General features: G+C 34.8%; 1 protein-coding gene across 1 annotated transcript in view; it reads left to right on the plus strand.

Annotated features, from left to right (window-relative positions):
• The window catches only part of LOC144980627 (uncharacterized), a 168,097-nt gene that overhangs the window by 47,511 nt on the left and 103,275 nt on the right, over positions 1–17,311 (plus strand). The gene's annotated exons all lie outside the window — the stretch shown is intronic.

Raw genomic sequence — 17,311 nt, forward strand, 5'->3', positions numbered from 1 at the left:
GACGCTACTCTTCCGCTAATCTCATTCCCGATATTCACATATATTCTCCATATTATTTTGCATCCCGTTTATCCCTCATCTCTCATCATTTCCATTCTCCCTTTATTTTTACAACTGATATCTTCATCTTTTATTCCATAATAAGCGGCAATAAAAACAACAAGAACGACGACGACAACAACAACTACTACTACTACTACTACTACTACAACTACTACTACTACTACTACTACTACTACTACTACTACTACTACTACTACTACTACTACTACTACTACTACTACTACTACTATTACTACAGCATCCATAACACTAACACATTTAGCTACGAATTTCTGATTTTGTCATTGTAATCAATTGACAAAAAATATATTCTTCCTGACTCCCATGTCTGAAACTTGGTTTTGTTGCAATAAATATCTTGTGCCTTCCCCCTCTTCTCTCTTTCTCTACGCCCCCCCCCCCCTCCCATCCCCTTTTATATTATATATATATATATATATATATATATATATATATATATATATATATATATATATATATATATGCTCGTGTGTTTGCTTGTGTGTATGTGTGTGTGTGTTTGTGAGTGCAATTATATCATCCTCATTTACTCTATGCCCATGTGTCAGTCTCTCACTCATTCACTCTCTCTTCCTATCAGTCTCTCTCTCTCTCTCCCTCTCTCTCTCTCTCTCTCTCTCTCTCTCTCTCTCCCTCCCACTCTCTCTATCCTCCATGTCTATCTTTCTCTCATAACCATTAATTCACTCTTTCTGTTCGTCTTTCTCTCATTATCTGTATTTCAATCCACGAGATTTAAATAAACATTTTAAAAAGCCATTTGTGTCAACCACCTCTGCCAATTAATGAACTGTATCCGCCCGCTGTCCTTCTCCTATTCCTTACCCCCCCCCCCCCCTCCCTCTCACTCTCTCTCTCACTCTCTCCCTCATCTCTCTCTCTCTCTCTCTCTCTCTCTCTCTCTCTCTTTCTATCTCTCTATCTCCTTCCTCTCTCTCTCTCCTCTCTCTCTCTCTCTCTCTCTCTCTCTCTCTCTCTCTCTCTCTCTCTCTTCCTCCTTCCCTCTCTCTCTCTCTCTCTCTCTCTCTCTCTCTCTCTCTCTCATTTTTTCCACCACTCGCCCCTCCTACCCCCCTCCATTTTCATACTAGCTGATGAAAGATTTATAAGAGCATCTCGTTTTCGAATAAAATCAACCAATAGCATGCGTAATCAGGGACAGCATTTGTGACATTAAAAAATAAAGAGCAAGTTACAATAGCATAATCATGGGATGGGTAAACATAGTGTTCCATCCATCTCAGGTGTTCATATGGCTATCGGCACTAGCCTATGTGTGTCATTAGATTATTGTTACGTATGATTTAATGTGATAATGCCAATATAAGGGGCACAGAGCACGACATCGCCATGAATCTGCGCTGTAGAAATGCTATATTATTATTATTATTATTATTATTATTATTATTATTATTATTATTATTATCATTATTATTATTAATATTATTATTATTATTATTATTATTATTATTATTATTATTATTATTATTATTATTATTATCATTATTATTATTATTATTATTATTATTATTATTGTTATTATTATTATTATCATTATTATTATTATTATTATTATTATTATTATTATTATTATTATTATTATTATTATTATTTATGACTATAATCAGAGACGAATAATTTTACTCTCTACGTACCAGCCATTATCAAGATGTTCTCCGAAGGGGTGTCACATCATCATCACAAGACCACATAGCAGCACAACAACTAGATGTCATGGCTTATTTTCTGAATCTAGACTCAACTTTGTCTTGCAAACAAACATGGGTAATTCTTCCCCAACTGATAAAGCACCACTTTCTATCTAGCCCTGTCCCCTCTATGATTCTTCTCAGCCTACTAGTTATGTCGTACTCTGGAAAAACCCATATTTAAAAATGTGGCCAGAAAACTCGTCCTTCAAGTATCAATCGATTGAAATGACCCTCATCTTGGCAAAAAATCTCAAACCTTGGACTTCGCGAAGTCCCAGGTTTGAGAGTTTTTGCCAAGATGAGAGTCATTTAAATCGATCGATATTTTAAGGACGAGTTTTCTGGCCACATTATTAAATAATATATGTTATTTTTTCAAGAGTACGGCAGTGTTAATGATCAGGTTATTAGTCATTACGCGGACACCAATTATACTCGACAGAGGCGGATATGGGTTAACTCTCCCACTTCCGACAACTAGTTATCTAAGACTACATGCGACCTTTATCTACCCATTAACTCATTGATGTCAATCTACGAGTGCACTGACAAAACACATGTTTACAGTTTAGCTAGAATATTTTAACAATTTATATCGATTGAGTATAATAATAATAATAATAATAATAATAATAATAATAATAATAATAATAATAATAATAATAATAATAATAATAATAGTAATATAATATTTATTGTCCAAAAATGGCAATTTGTCATTTGGTTTACAATGTTTGAAATTATAATTACAATACATAGATGGATAGACAAGAAAACAGTAATAAAATAATAACATATAAACATCAAAATGATTATTGATATAAATATCTAAATGATAACGACGTTTCATAACAGTTTCGAAAACCCAAACAGCCTCTCTGTTATTCACACGCATACCTCCACACAGCCCTACAAACAAATACACAAACACACACACACACACACAGACACACACAGAGAGAGAGAGAGAGAGAGAGAGAGAGAGAGAGAGAGAGAGAGAGAGGCTGGAGCATAAAAGCTTGTAAAGTTGTAGAGGTATACCATTGATAGTAATGATTTTCTATACTGTGTTCTAAAATTCTGTCCAATATTGATGTGTTTTAATTTTTTTAAAATGATGATCCCAACTTGTCAACAATTCACAAATTCGTAATTTCAGTGGAGAGAGAGAGAGAGAGAGAGAGAGAGAGAGAGAGAGAGAGAGAGAGAGAAAGAGAGAGAGAGATCAGGAAGATGAGAAATGTCAGTATGATGTATTTCGTCTATGCATATTTTATTGTTCACACGTTATTTTATAGCAAATGTAACTTAATGACAAATTGTCATATTTAAGGACAATAAAAGCCTATTATTATTATTATTATTATTATTATTATTATTATTATTATTATTATTATTATTATTATTATTATTATTATTATTATTATTATTATTATTATCGTTATATTATTATTATTATTATTATTATTATTATTATTATTATTATTATTATTATTACTATTATTATTATTATTATCATCATCATTATTATTATTATTATTATTATTATTATTATTGTTGTTATCATTATTATTATTATCATTATTATCATTAAGAATGAAGTCTTGAGTTTTGAGAATAGTTGACTTGCTGTTTGAGACCATTTAATCGATAGATAATATGTGATATATCATTTATCAGATAAAATTGTTAAGGAGTGATTTGTCAATTACCGATAGCCTTGTACACACCCACACGTGAGCTACAATATCGATTATTCAATAAATATCGATAGATAATTAATCGTAATGAGTGACTACTTTAGCAATGAATTAAATGGTTTGAAAAGAGGAAAATCGCTCATTATTTGGTTTCTAGTTGTTAATTCCGCGGTTTTAATTTTGTCACGATTGCACGCACATGACGTTATCTTCAATTCAACTATTGAGTTTATATTCCAGATATCTAGATCGAGTTTGATTTAGATTTGGAAGTTAAATTTTCCTTGCTTAGGGTATTTATAGGTCATATTATTTTCTTCTAATTATCGGGCCTGGAGAGATTTAGAGATGCGCTTACAGCATAATAATATACATTTAGAATGTTTTAACCAAACTTTTACTTCTATAGAAAGAACGAAATTTTGACGTCACTCATCTCTTTGTTATTGTTTTTAGACAACCATGAATCGATTAATTCTCACTATAATATATCAGTCCGACTATAGAAAGTCAAGTTGACACATAGATAGTTTTGTGGGTTGGTACGTTACATCCGGCTGGCGGATGTTGTGAGTATTTGTCAAAACGCATAGCATCTTCAATACAGAGTGTTTAGCCCACGGACGAAACACAGAGGCTAGAAAAATCTGAGTTTTGCTGATTGTAGCTGTGTTTGCATTATTGATTCGGTCATAGAATTCGACGTGCTGCATTTTCACACTGGTACCAAGATGAGGGATTGTGGAGAATTAAGAATATAATTTCTAATAAATAGATGGTCTGTGCGGCTATGTGGTCTAGTGGTATGACACGGTTTTCGGATCGGAAGGTCCTGATTTCGAGCCTTGCGCTCGGCGCATAGTTGAGTCCTTGGAAAAGTCTCTTTACTCACATTCTCTCACCGTACTCACGTGTAAAATGAGTACCTGGCCGTTAACAGCGTTTCTTTGTCCGAAAAATTGTAATATCGCCTAACAGGCGTCATGTCCCGTCCTACATGTTAAATGTTGCTGTTGACCAGGGACCCCTTGTAAAGCGCTTTGAGCACATTTGGTGGATATTGCACTATATAAAGCTCAATTTTTAATTTTTATAAAAAACAATTTAAAATAAAAAATAAGGTAGAGAGAGCACAGGCGCATCATTATTATGATTGGAGCAGTAATGATTCGTTTAAAAAGATAAAGACGTCCTTTATAGAGCCATAAGGTCCGTGGAGCAGGAGTTTATCCCAGTCTCTGGATATTTAAACGGCTAGAATGAATACCTCGGGGGTCCCGATAGCTCAGTTAGTAGAGCACTCGCTTCACACGCAAAGCCGCAAAGGGACCAAGATCGATCCCGGGCGCAGTCGATTAAATTGAAAATTCCATTCCATTTGACTAATCTTATCAATTCCTTGGATTTTCAAACAGAAACATTTGCATTCAAACATTCAAACAAGATTATCTATTACACACATAGTTCTAATCATCAACAACAGTGCTCGTAACAGATCCAGTAAATTTATCTTGATTTCTTTATAGTGGAATAGGGAATTTGGGATATAATGGTATTTGCACGCTATTGAGCATGAATCTCCCTGGGACTTGCGTGATTCCCAATCCAAACTTATGCGGGATACGATTTCATTGCTTGCAGGGATTTTTAAAAAAACGCAAACTACCAATGATGTAGAAAAAGAAATTTAGAAAATTGTATTTTGGTTCTTGTCAAAATGTATCTGTTTTGTGTCTGGAAAAGAGGAACAAGTATTTCGTCCATTGGGAATTCAATACAGTAAGCTTGTTATACTTCTCTTTTCACCTCCTTCTCTCTCTCTCTCTCTCTCTCTCTCTCTCTCTCTCTCTCTCTCTCTCTCTCTCTCTCTATCTCTCTCTGTTTTTTTTTTCCTTCTCTCTCTATCTTTCTCTCGTTCTCTCTCTCCCTCTCGTTCTCTCTCTCTTTCTCTCTCTCTCTCGCTCTATCTCTCTCTGTTTTTTTCCTTCTCTCTCTATCTTTCTCTCGTTCTCTCTCTCCCTCTCTTTCTCTCTCTCTCTCTCTCTCTCCCTCTCTCTCTCTCTCTCTCTCTCTCTCTCTCTCTCTCTCTCTCTCTCTCTCTCCCTCGGTCTTATATTATCTCCCTTTGCCTTAGGAAATATGAAATGAGCACTGATGAAACATAAAATATAGGACGTGGACACAGTCTGTCATCAGAGTGCATTGCCTGTGCACAAACAAACACACATGAGCGTTTATAGTCTGTAGCGTTATTATTAGACTGACTGTGGCTCTTGGGAACTTTAGAAATTTAGTCATGAAAAGTGCTCATTCTATTCAAGTCTTTCTGTTTAGCGTTTGTACTGTATGAACATAAAATATGACAACCCTTCTCAAAACTAGATTTGCGGCTATGTGGCCTTGTAGTATGACACTCGCTTTCAGATCGGAAGGTCCTGGGTTCGAAACTCGCTCGGTGCATTTTTGAGTCCTTGGAAAAGGCTCTTTACTCACATTCTCTCACATATACAGGTAGTAAAATGAGTTCCTGGCGGTAAACAGCGTTGTCTCTGTCGGGAAAAAATGTGTTATCGCCTAACAGGCGTCATGTCTCTTTTTAGATTTAGCTTGCAAACATTAATAACAAAGAGTGGGTTTGGACGTGGACATATCACAAAATTGAAAGTTTTTTTTACGCACAGGCACTTCCCTCATTTAATTATTTTGCTATCATGGAAATTAACATAGATCGAGATGAATCTTATGAGCTATCAACGATCAACATCGGGCAGGTAATGAAATCTGTTGGTGCGTGCAAATGAATCTGGCAACCGTCTCCGTTTAAATTTGACTTGAAAATATTAGAAAACGCGATACATGAAACTACAAAGCGATTATGTTGAATCAAAATTTTGAATCTTAAAACAGAAATCTGTATAGAATTCAAATATTATTTTTGTAAATACAAAGAAAAAACTAAACCCACAAATTTGTCGCAAATTTCCGAGTGTTAGTCGCGAATATGAAATGATGACTTTTAAAGTAACTCTTTGAGAACTCGCAACAGTTGCGGGGAAATATAGGCTATTATGAACAGGCACTTACAGATATAAGTCATCTTTCCATTCTTGAAATTAACATAGATGGAGACAAATCTTTTGAGCCATCAACGATTCAAATCGGCAGGGTAAGAACGTTCGTGGATGTGCCCAAATGAATCTGGAAACACATCTTGGCTACCATTTTTACTTGAAGACATGTAAATAAAGTTATTCAAGACCATGTCTTTTTTTTTGGGGGTTTTTTTTGTTTTTTTTTTGTTTTTTCTTTTTTTTTTTTTTTTTGGGGGGGGGGGGGGGGGGTTGTTGTTGACAAACGTATTCTTCCGATTGGACAGAGTGACAGAACATTATATGCTCTAGAAGGTTTACAAAATAATCACTTGAGTCAACAAGTGATAAATTTTCCTTAAATTAGAAAAGGTTTGCAAGTTACTCCTAGATCTATATCAATTTGTTATAAAATAGTTTTATAATTTTAAGATTTGACGATAATTCTGCGTTCGATAGAAAAGTTTAACATGGGCTGCACGGAACACTTTTGACCCCCCAACCCTATTTTCAAAACTCGATTTCTAAAGAATTATGAGCAACATGAATATTACAGAAAAGGAAATGAACATGAGATTAGACTTTTATCTGTTTACATTCACGATCTTGATATTTTCTTTAAAATAAAAGTTATTGAGAATCAGTACTTATCTCATTGTGGTCTCAGAATACCTATCGTGACATTAATCTGTTTGCCTACACTTGATGTAAATTGTACTGTTGTCCATCTCTTTTAAATCCCACAAACATCTCAGCATATCCAAACAAGACAATGATCCTGTAATATATTATTATACAACTTCGACTTACTTTTTTCAGTGCTGCTTTCTGTGCCACTAAAAGCAAAGGCGAAGAGGTCTATGTAAGGTCTTAATAGTGCTCAAAACAGGATCTACTGGATTTTGTGTAATCCCAAAATAACGATGCCTAAGTTTGGTCACATTGTAGTTGTGCACCACATAGCTTTAAAAAGAGGTTATTGACCTCTATAGATAAAAAACCCTAACAAATTCCAGTTCTTAAAAGAGTCACAAAGACAAAAATGGTATATATATATATATATATATATATATATATATATATATATATATATATATATATATATATATATTAATATTGTTTTATTTCGTAAAATTTCTCTATAAGTAAACTTATATTTTTCTATCGTGCTCTTACACTTACAACAGACACACAAAAACTTACACAAATACACACTCACACACAGATTCATAATCTCTCCCTCCCTCTCTCTCTCTCTCTCTCTCTCTCTCTCTATATATATATATATATATATATATATATATATATATATATATATATATATATATATTTCGACTCCCCCTCCCTCTCTTCTTCCCTCCCTCCTCTCCCTCTATTCTCATTTTCCTTGCAAAGCATACCAAATAAGCACATGCTACAATAACAAACTAATTTTCATAATGAGGTCAAGACAAACAAAATAATAACAAATATGAAAAGTAAGAGAAAATGGTTCATTAAATGTAACATTCGAATCATTTGATCCGTTGAGGGGAAAGCGGGGGAGGGACCAGGATGCACAATTTTATCGTAAATTGAAAAATCGCTTTTTTCCTTTTACATGGAAGACATTGTCATCATATAACGTTAGATTAAAATGACCCCAACCAGCCAATAAATCTTGCTTAAACCTGAGACTCCTTTATGACTTAACAATTTTTAAAAGTATTTTAGTCTATTCACATACTGTGATGAAATAAGCAATTTTCTAACATAAAGAATGAAAAGGCTGTTTTGCCTTTGCAGTACTAAGTACCCGGATCATATTATTGGACAATATTTTTTTTAACCTCCGGGCAAGAAGAGTTCTTTTATTTGAATTCGGCATAATCTGATTTGATGTCAGGGTTAAGCCGCGTTTCTCTTTAAAATTTGAAGAAAAAATGAAAGCCAAATAAAAAATAATCAAATAAAAACATTGGAAAAACGGGTTTGCTGAGAGCAATTACTCGAGGTCCTTTGGGAGATTGACACTGTCAAAAATAAAAATGCAAATTGAATAGTTTAACGTATGGGAAGGACAAAGTGTAATTATATAGGAGGTGGGAGAGGTGAGGGTAGAAAGAGAGAGAGAGAGAGAGAGAGAGAGAGAGAGAGAGAGAGAGAGAGAGAGAGAGAGAGAGAGACCGAAAGAGAGGGGGATAGAGATGAAAAAATGAGCGAAAGAGATAATGGGAGAGAGAGGGGGGGAAGGGGGTGTAGGAGAGCTTGAGTTTTTTTTGGGTTTTTTTTTACAGAGCAGCATCCACTAATCGTACTCAAAGCGCCTTACAAAGAGAGAGAAGGAGGAGGGGGAGGGGTGGGTGAAAGAGATGAGAAAGAGAGAGAGATAGAGAAAGAAAGAAAGAGAGAGAGAGAGAGAGAGAGATAGAGAGAGAGAGAGAGAGATGTAGAGAAAAAGAGAGATAGAGAAATAGGGAGTGATAATTGGGGGAGGGGGTAGTGGACAATATATGTATATATATATATATATATATATATATATATATATAGAGAGAGAGAGAGAGAGAGAGAGAGAGAGAGAGAGAGAGAGAGGGAGAGAGAGGGAGAGAGAAAGACAAAGAGAGAGAGAGACAAAGACAAACAGAGATCAGAGAGAGAGAGCGACGTAGAGAGAGGAGAGAGAGAGGGGGAGAGAAAGAAAGAAAGAAAGAAAGAGAGAGAGAGAGAGTGAGAGAGAGAAAGAAAGAAAGAGAGAGAGAGAGAGAGAGAGAGAGAGAGAGAGAGAGAGAGAGAGAGAATTATTAAAGTCTATAATGGTGATAGATGCTCGAATGGTATATGTAAGAAATGTATGAAATATTATGTAAATGTAATATGTATACACACTGCCAAAATTAACGTTACTTTGTTTATTGTTTTGCCGAGGAAGGGGTTGGACCCGAAACGTCCATTGTTTGTACTATTTTCATCCGAAGCCTTTTCCATTATCACCGGTTCGTTAGTATTTTTACGATCCCATGCTTCAGGCCCCCCCCCCCCCCCCCTCACCTTCCCCTCTTTCCCTCCCTCTCTGTGCTCTACTTTTTCTAAAATAGACCAATTAATTAGAGACCGCTTTTGATTTCCGCTATTCCAGAGTTGTCCGCTGGGTTCAAAATAGTAAATGATATTTTATTTCGAGAATGACACGGGCAATTAGCTGACATGGGCAATTGGATAGGTGAAATTACAAACGGCGAGACAAGTTTTCTTTTAAATTTTAAATTAGTTTATCTATTTATTTGAAAAAGGGTGTTAATGAACCCATCAAAGAATGCTATAATTTCCCTTTCGTGTTGGAGTATTGATTTTAGTGTAAAGCAGGAACGAAATTGACGTCACTCAGCTCTTTGCTCATGTTTGTAGTCCGCCATTCTTGTGTAAAATGTATTAATTAGACTATTAACACATAATTTTGTTTGATGGTACGTTATATCCGGCTGGCGAATGTTGTGAGTATTTTCAACTAAATGAAATATATCATTTGCGTGTGATGGTAATGTCTTGTGGCAGGTCCCGGGTTCGAGTCCCACTCTGAGCGGCGCAGAGTTGACTCCTTGGAAAAGGCACTTTACTCATATTCTCTCACAGTACCCAGGTGTAAAATGTAAACTGTGTTGTTTATGTCTAAAATAAATTGTAATATCACTTAACAGGAGTCACCAACTCGCCCTACATATTAAGTGTTGCTATTGACTAAGGTCCCCTTGTAAAGCGCTTTAATCACGTTTTACGGGACATTGCACTATATAAATGCTAATATTGTGTGCATAAATTTACATAGATATTGATTTAAATGATAATGGCATCATGGTTAGATAGATTCACCTGATGTTTTGTAATATTTCCTACAATGACATCGATGGATGGGAATAGCCTGATCTTAGCGTGTGGTTTGGAACATTTTCTTTTTAACCATTTAACTGCCATACTCTGGGAAGACACGTAATTTAAAGTTTGGCCAGAAAACTTGTCCTTCAAATATCGATCTATTTAAATGGCCCTCATCTTGGCAAAAACTTTAAAACCTGGTCCGAGGTTTGAGATTATCCAGGTTTGATATATTTTTTATAAGATCAGGGCCATTTAAATCGATCGATATTTGAAGGTCGAGTTTTCTGGCCAAATTTAGAAATGCGTATCTTTCAAAAGTACGACAGTTATCTGGTCAAAATTCGAACTACTTCAATCGATCTTTTAAAACGAAAGCCTTTTATGTTTTCATTTTTCAACAAAATAAACCCTTTATCTTAATCGTAGTGAAATAAGTCCGATTCGATACATATCTATTCTTTAATAAATAGGGTTAGGGGTCAAATATTGTTCAGAACAGCCCGTGTTACATTTTTGCCATACAGCACAGAATTACTGGCACATCTAAAAATTATAGCACTATTTTTACAGATCGATGTACGAGCAACCTGAAAACCCTTTTTTAAATTGTGGGTAATTCTATCATCCGTTGACTCAAATAATTATTTTATTAATCTGCTTCGGCATAATGATCGATCATTGGATGTCGTGAATCGCCTTCTGGCCGCACTGAGCCAGATTCGTTTTCGTGCGGCTATGTGGTCTAGTGGTATGACACTGGGTTCGAGCCTCGCTATGCGCATAGTTGAGTCCTTGGAGAAGGCTCTTTACTCATATTCTCTCACAGTACTCAGGTGTAAAATGAGTACCTGGCGTTTAACAGTGTTGTCTCTGTCCGAAAAAAATTGTAATATCACCTAACAGGCGTCATGTCCCGTCCTACATGTTAAATGTTGCTGTTGGCCAGGGACCCCTTGTGAAGCCCTTTGAGCACGTTTAGTGGATATTGCGCTATATAAAAGCTCCATTTTTAAAGTCATTTCGTTTTCGCACCTGTAGACCGATTTGGATCATTGAGTGCTCAAAAGATTCGTCTCGATCTACACACGTTAATTTCCACAATGCAGTATTACGAGTATTATAATCAAAATGGATGAGTACATGTTCATAATAAACTTTATTTCCAGCAAATATTGCCGCTTCTCCTCTAGACGGTAGAATTAAGAATAACAATAAATAGCCCACTGTTTACCAGCATTCGATGCCAGTTAGGTCTTCATGACCTGTTTGCAACGTCCACCAAGGGATGCTATTCTCACAGTGTTGACGACATGACGCCTCATAATGTCATACTATTGAAAATATTTTTTTTTAAAATTCAGCCAGAAATTGTATACTTAAATATTGATTAAAATTCCTTTTATTAATACCAGAGGGTATATTTTAACTTAAGAGTTTAATCCAAAGGAAGATCTGAATAACCTATGTGGTTGTATGGTGTGACACTCGGGCCTTGGGACCGATATGTTCAGGATTCGAATCCCGCTCTGAGCGGTGATTAGTTGATTCCGTTTTTTACATTCTCTCAGTGTACTCATGTGTAAAATGAGTAATGAATACAGCTAACTTCATAGTCTTTATTGAAAAAAAAAATGAAATTTGGCTTTAAAATCACCTAGTCCTAGCTAGCTTTGCGGCGCTGCACTGCGTCTGACGACTGGGTTATTCCAGTCTTCCAGAATAGACCCTAAAGACAAATTTCCCCTGGGGATGAATAAAGGGAATTTTATTTCATGTATTTATTTTATTTATATCTCGCACATGTTGACTGTTGGCTAGGGAGCCCTTGTAAAGCGCTTCGAGCACATTAAGTTGATATTGTGCTCCATAAATGCTCAAGAGATTTAAGATTCTGAAGTCAGTTGCCATGCAGCAATTCAGGGTCAATGAAGAAAGAGTCTGAAGTCAGTTGCCATGCAGCAATTCAGGGTCAATGAAGAAAGAGTGTGAAGTCAGTTGCCATGCAGCAATTCAGGGTCAATGAAGAAAGAGTCTGGAGTCAGTTGCCATGCAGCAATTCAGGGTCAATGAAGAAATAGTCTGAAGTCAGTTGCCATGCAGCAATTCAGGGTCAATGAAGAAAGATTCTGGAGTCAGTTGCCATGCAGCAATTCAGAGTCAATGAAGAAAGAGTCTGGAGTCAGTTGCCATGCAGCAATTCAGGGTCAATGAAGAAAGAGTCTGAAGTCAGTTGCCATGCAGCAATTCAGGGTCAATGAAGAAAGAGTCTGAAGTCAGTTGCCATGCAGCAATTCAGGGTCAATGAAGAAAGAGTCTGGAGTCAGTTGCCATGCAGCAATTCAGAGTCAATGAAGAAAGAGTCTGGAGTCAGTTGCCATGCAGCAATTCAGGGTCAATGAAGAAAGAGTCTGAAGTCAGTTGCCATGCAGCAATTCAGGGTCAATGAAGAAAGAGTCTGGAGTCAGTTGCCATGCAGCAATTCAGAGTCAATGAAGAAAGAGTCTGGAGTCAGTTGCCATGCAGCAATTCAGGGTCAATGAAGAAAGAGTCTGGAGTCAGTTGCCATGCAGCAATTCAGAGTCAATGAAGAAAGAGTCTGGAGTCAGTTGTCATGCAGCAATTCAGGGTCAATGAAGAAAGAGTCTGAAGTCAGTTGCCATGCAGCAATTCAGGGTCAATGAAGAAAGAGTCTGGAGCCAGTTGTCATGCAGCAATTCAGGGTCAATGAAGAAATAGTCTGGTGCCAGTTGCCATGCAGCAATTCCGGGTTAATGAAGGTTAGGTAACACAACCAGGGATCGTGGGTAGCTCATACCGTAGAGTCACGCTCTCACCGGCCAGGCGGAGTTGTCGTAACAATAAGGTCGCGGGTTCAAACCCCCATCACCGCCGCGAAAAAAAATTATCTCTATTGTCTTCTGGCACTTTCCTACTCATGTCATCGCTTGTTGTAACACAACCAGGCGGGGAAACAAACTTGGCATAGTTTGGGTTCGACGCAAAGACCGTAACTTTGTGCCTCGCTGAATAGATTAAGATGAATTCCAAACTACCAAAATATCATTTTAAGACATTAGACTTTAGACGTCATATCTTCAACTTCGTTAGTTTCAAAATATCTTTTTTTTCCCAAGTTCATTCATCGATTATTTTAAAAGCAAAAAAGTTTTTGCCAGGACGAAAACAGTTGTTTTGTCCGTGGACAGCAGGGAAGCTGTCGGATAGAAAAGGCACCAGAGGGATTTCTTTTTTTTCTACAGAAAATTAAGTTAAATCAATATAAAAATGATAATGATGATCATGGCAATAATAAAAACGATGATGATGATAATAATAGTAATAATAATAATAATAATAATAATAATAATAATAATAATAATAATAATAATAATAATAATAATAATAATAATAATATACTAATGATAACGATGATAATAATGATAATATCTCTCTAAACATACAAGAAAACATTTTTTTAACGAATGCAAAGAAAATTTATGACTATTATAAAGGAAGCTACGAAGAAGGTAGAAGGTATTTGGCTGAATTGGATTGGTCCAAATAGCTGGGAACTATTTAAAGAAAACACGAAAAGAGATAGAGTAATGTTTTATCCCTTTTAACGTATCTAAAAATAAATAAACCTCTATGGATGTCTCGTGAGGTTTAAAAAGTTGTAAACAAGAAACGTAAATTATTTTTAAAAATTTTAAAGTATAAATCTAAAGAAAACTTTCAAACCTATGCTACACACAGAAATATGACAAAACATGTTATAAAACAAATGATTAAGTCATTGACAAATATTGCGTCTGAGATTAAGTCAAATGTAAAGAGATTTTGGAGGTATGTTAATAATAAACTTAAAGTTTAAAACGGTATAGGCAAATTGACTACGCCAGACTGCTGTAAAACGGATAATGGTAAAGTAAAGGCAAATGTTTTAAATACATTTTTGCAAGTGTATTTGCACAAGATAATGTTGATAAAATGCCTCTGTTTCATACCGAGTTATTAACTCTTGTTTGAATGATTTTGTGGTGAATGAGGTTGATGTTTATAATAAATTAGTGAAACTTGATACAAATGGTAATAATATTTCCTGTCTGCTATTTATATAACAAATCTCTTTCTAGCTTTCCCTGATGATTGACAATTTGCAAATGTTACGTCAATATTCAAAAAAGTTGATCGATGTGTTCCATCTAACTACAGACCGATAAGTCTAACGTGTATTCTTTGTAAAATCTTAGAGAGTATAGTGAAAGAGAAAATAGTTACTTTTCTTGAAATGAATCAATTGGCAAATAATTGTTAACGTGGATTTAGAAAGGGACGCTCTTTCATAACTCAATTATTTCATGTAATGAATGCTTTAACAAGATGTATTGAGGGTGAAAATGCAATATTGATGTTATATATTTGGATTTCAGGAAAGCTTTCGATTCTGTGCCACACAAAAGTTTATTTTTGAAACATAAATGTTTTGGAATTATACACTGGTAATATTTATAACGGCTTGCCGTTGGTGAAAGTTGTTCTGATTTCATATTCGTAATAACTAGTGGTGTCTCTCAGGGCAGTGTATGGTCTTTTGCTGTTCATTAGCTATATCAATGATCTACCTGATACTATAAATTCTAAATGCAAAATTTGATGGCAGCAAGATTAATGCACCAACATTAGATAAAAATATATTACAAAATGATATAAATTCACTATACATTGGTAGGTCTAGCTCTTTAACTCACCTATTACATAGGTGACAATGTTGTTGGCTGTTATGCCAACTACATGCTCAGAAAGGGACTTGGGGGTCATTTTTAATGATGAATTATGTTTTGATGAACATATATGTGATTGTATAAAAAGAGTGAACAAGCTTGTGGGAATTATTTACTGAAGCTTTAGCTACCTTGATTGAAAAACGTTTTCCAACTTTATAAGTCTTTCATAAGACCTTGTCTAGAGTATGGAAAAAGTATTTGGAGCCACTTATTTAAACGACAGTCTGTTTACATTGAGAACGTACAAAGACTTTTGCTTGACATTCAACATCTATCCTATTAAAACATTAAAGTATCTAAACTTGCCTTCACTAAAATATCGTAGAATAAGAGGTGATCTTATTCATTCACGGATATTACAATATGGATTATAATGATTTTTTAAAAATCGTTCGCATATATTATTATTATTATTATTATTATTATTATTATTATTATTATTATTATTATTATTATTATTATTATTATTATTATTATTATATTATTATTATTATTATTATTATTATTATTATTATTATTATTATCATTATTATTATTATTTCTATTATCAATATTACTATTGTTATTACCATTATTGTTATTATTATTGTTTTTAATTTTTTAAAAAGAAGTTTAAGGCAGTAAACACGCTCTACACAACGAATGCATTAATTAAACTCCAATTTGGTTATACCCCCCCCCCCCCCCCCTTCCGCACATATACAGTTTTAAAACTATTGGCAGATGCCAGAGAGAGAGAGAGAGAGAGAGAGAGAGAGAGAGAGAGAGAGAGAGAGAGAATGAGAGAGGGAGAGGGGGAGAGAAAGAGAGAAGGATAGGGAGAGGGGGAGTTGGAGAGAAAGCGGGCGATATAAAAGCGGACATCCTCTGATTGCTTGGAGGGTTATAATAGTATGACTTCTAGGGCCAAGTTTGTCCAATGAAGATATTATGATAGCATAGTATAATATTATATTTCTAGAGTTAACCAGGGTTACACAAGGGGCTTTGGTACCAATACTGTCATCCAATGGCAAAACACGCTCTTTCATTTTGGAAAGAAAACATTCATATTTAATGATTCAAATTATCTAAATGTGTCCGCCCGAAAAGTGTTTATTTTGGATAGTAAAATATTTAGGCCTACTTGACTAAATCGATTTAGATTATCCAAATTTGTCCAAAATATATTTTGGAAGTTTAAACCTAATTTTGACAAATAGGGGAGGTTAGGGGTATGTTATTTTAGAATGTAAGAATTCTTTTCAAGAGAAAGGAAATTCTTAAATCTTAAATCTTAAGTTCTTTTTTGTTGTTGACAATTTCAAGGTTACTTCAGACGGTCGATATATTATTTTGGAATATGAATTTTCTAATCAAAATGATAAAATTGCCTTATGTCGGTGACCGGCAGAAAATATTTTATCCATAACCTCTCTTGGGCTTTAGTCTTATGAGCAAAACTGATCAGGAATTATACAAAACCATGCTAATTTACCTCCGAATCTTTTGTGTCACCCACAGAGCCTCAACATTATGCATGATATGATAAATTTATTATAAGGCTAATTATTATACCCTACGAAATTTTAAAGACCAGGAATTGATAATAAAAGTAGAATTAAGAAGTTAATTAACCCTTTAAACTCGAACAGCTCTATGCCACTGGTAGCGTTGTATAATATGACATGCATAACAGATTTATCTTGAGATTTCATTGAAGGACGAGTTCTCTGGCCAAATTTTTTAATATTAATTTTTCCAAAGTACTGCGTTAATTGGTTTAAAACGCTTATTATAATAATATGATAAATTATAATTAAATGGTTATTGGTCTCTAGGTAATCAAGAAAATGCTATCATGTTTGAATAACTTAAGACATGGCTTTTAAAACAATCATTAATTATTCACGAATAATCCTTATTGTCCAGGATTATATTAGAGGTTAGGAAATAGATTACTGGCGTTGGCTTCTACAGGATTCAATGGCTTTTCAAGTCATTAATTTTTTTTCATACCGAACAATGCCAAGATTATCTGATCATGGGAAAAATTTATAAATTTGTGATAACCTTACTTACTGTCAATTAAACAGTAAGAAGAT

Source organism: Berghia stephanieae, chromosome 10, assembly GCF_034508935.2.
Source record: "Berghia stephanieae isolate SIO BIC M18660-M18661 chromosome 10, UCSD_Bste_1.3, whole genome shotgun sequence".
Taxonomy (NCBI): domain Eukaryota; kingdom Metazoa; phylum Mollusca; class Gastropoda; order Nudibranchia; family Aeolidiidae; genus Berghia; species Berghia stephanieae.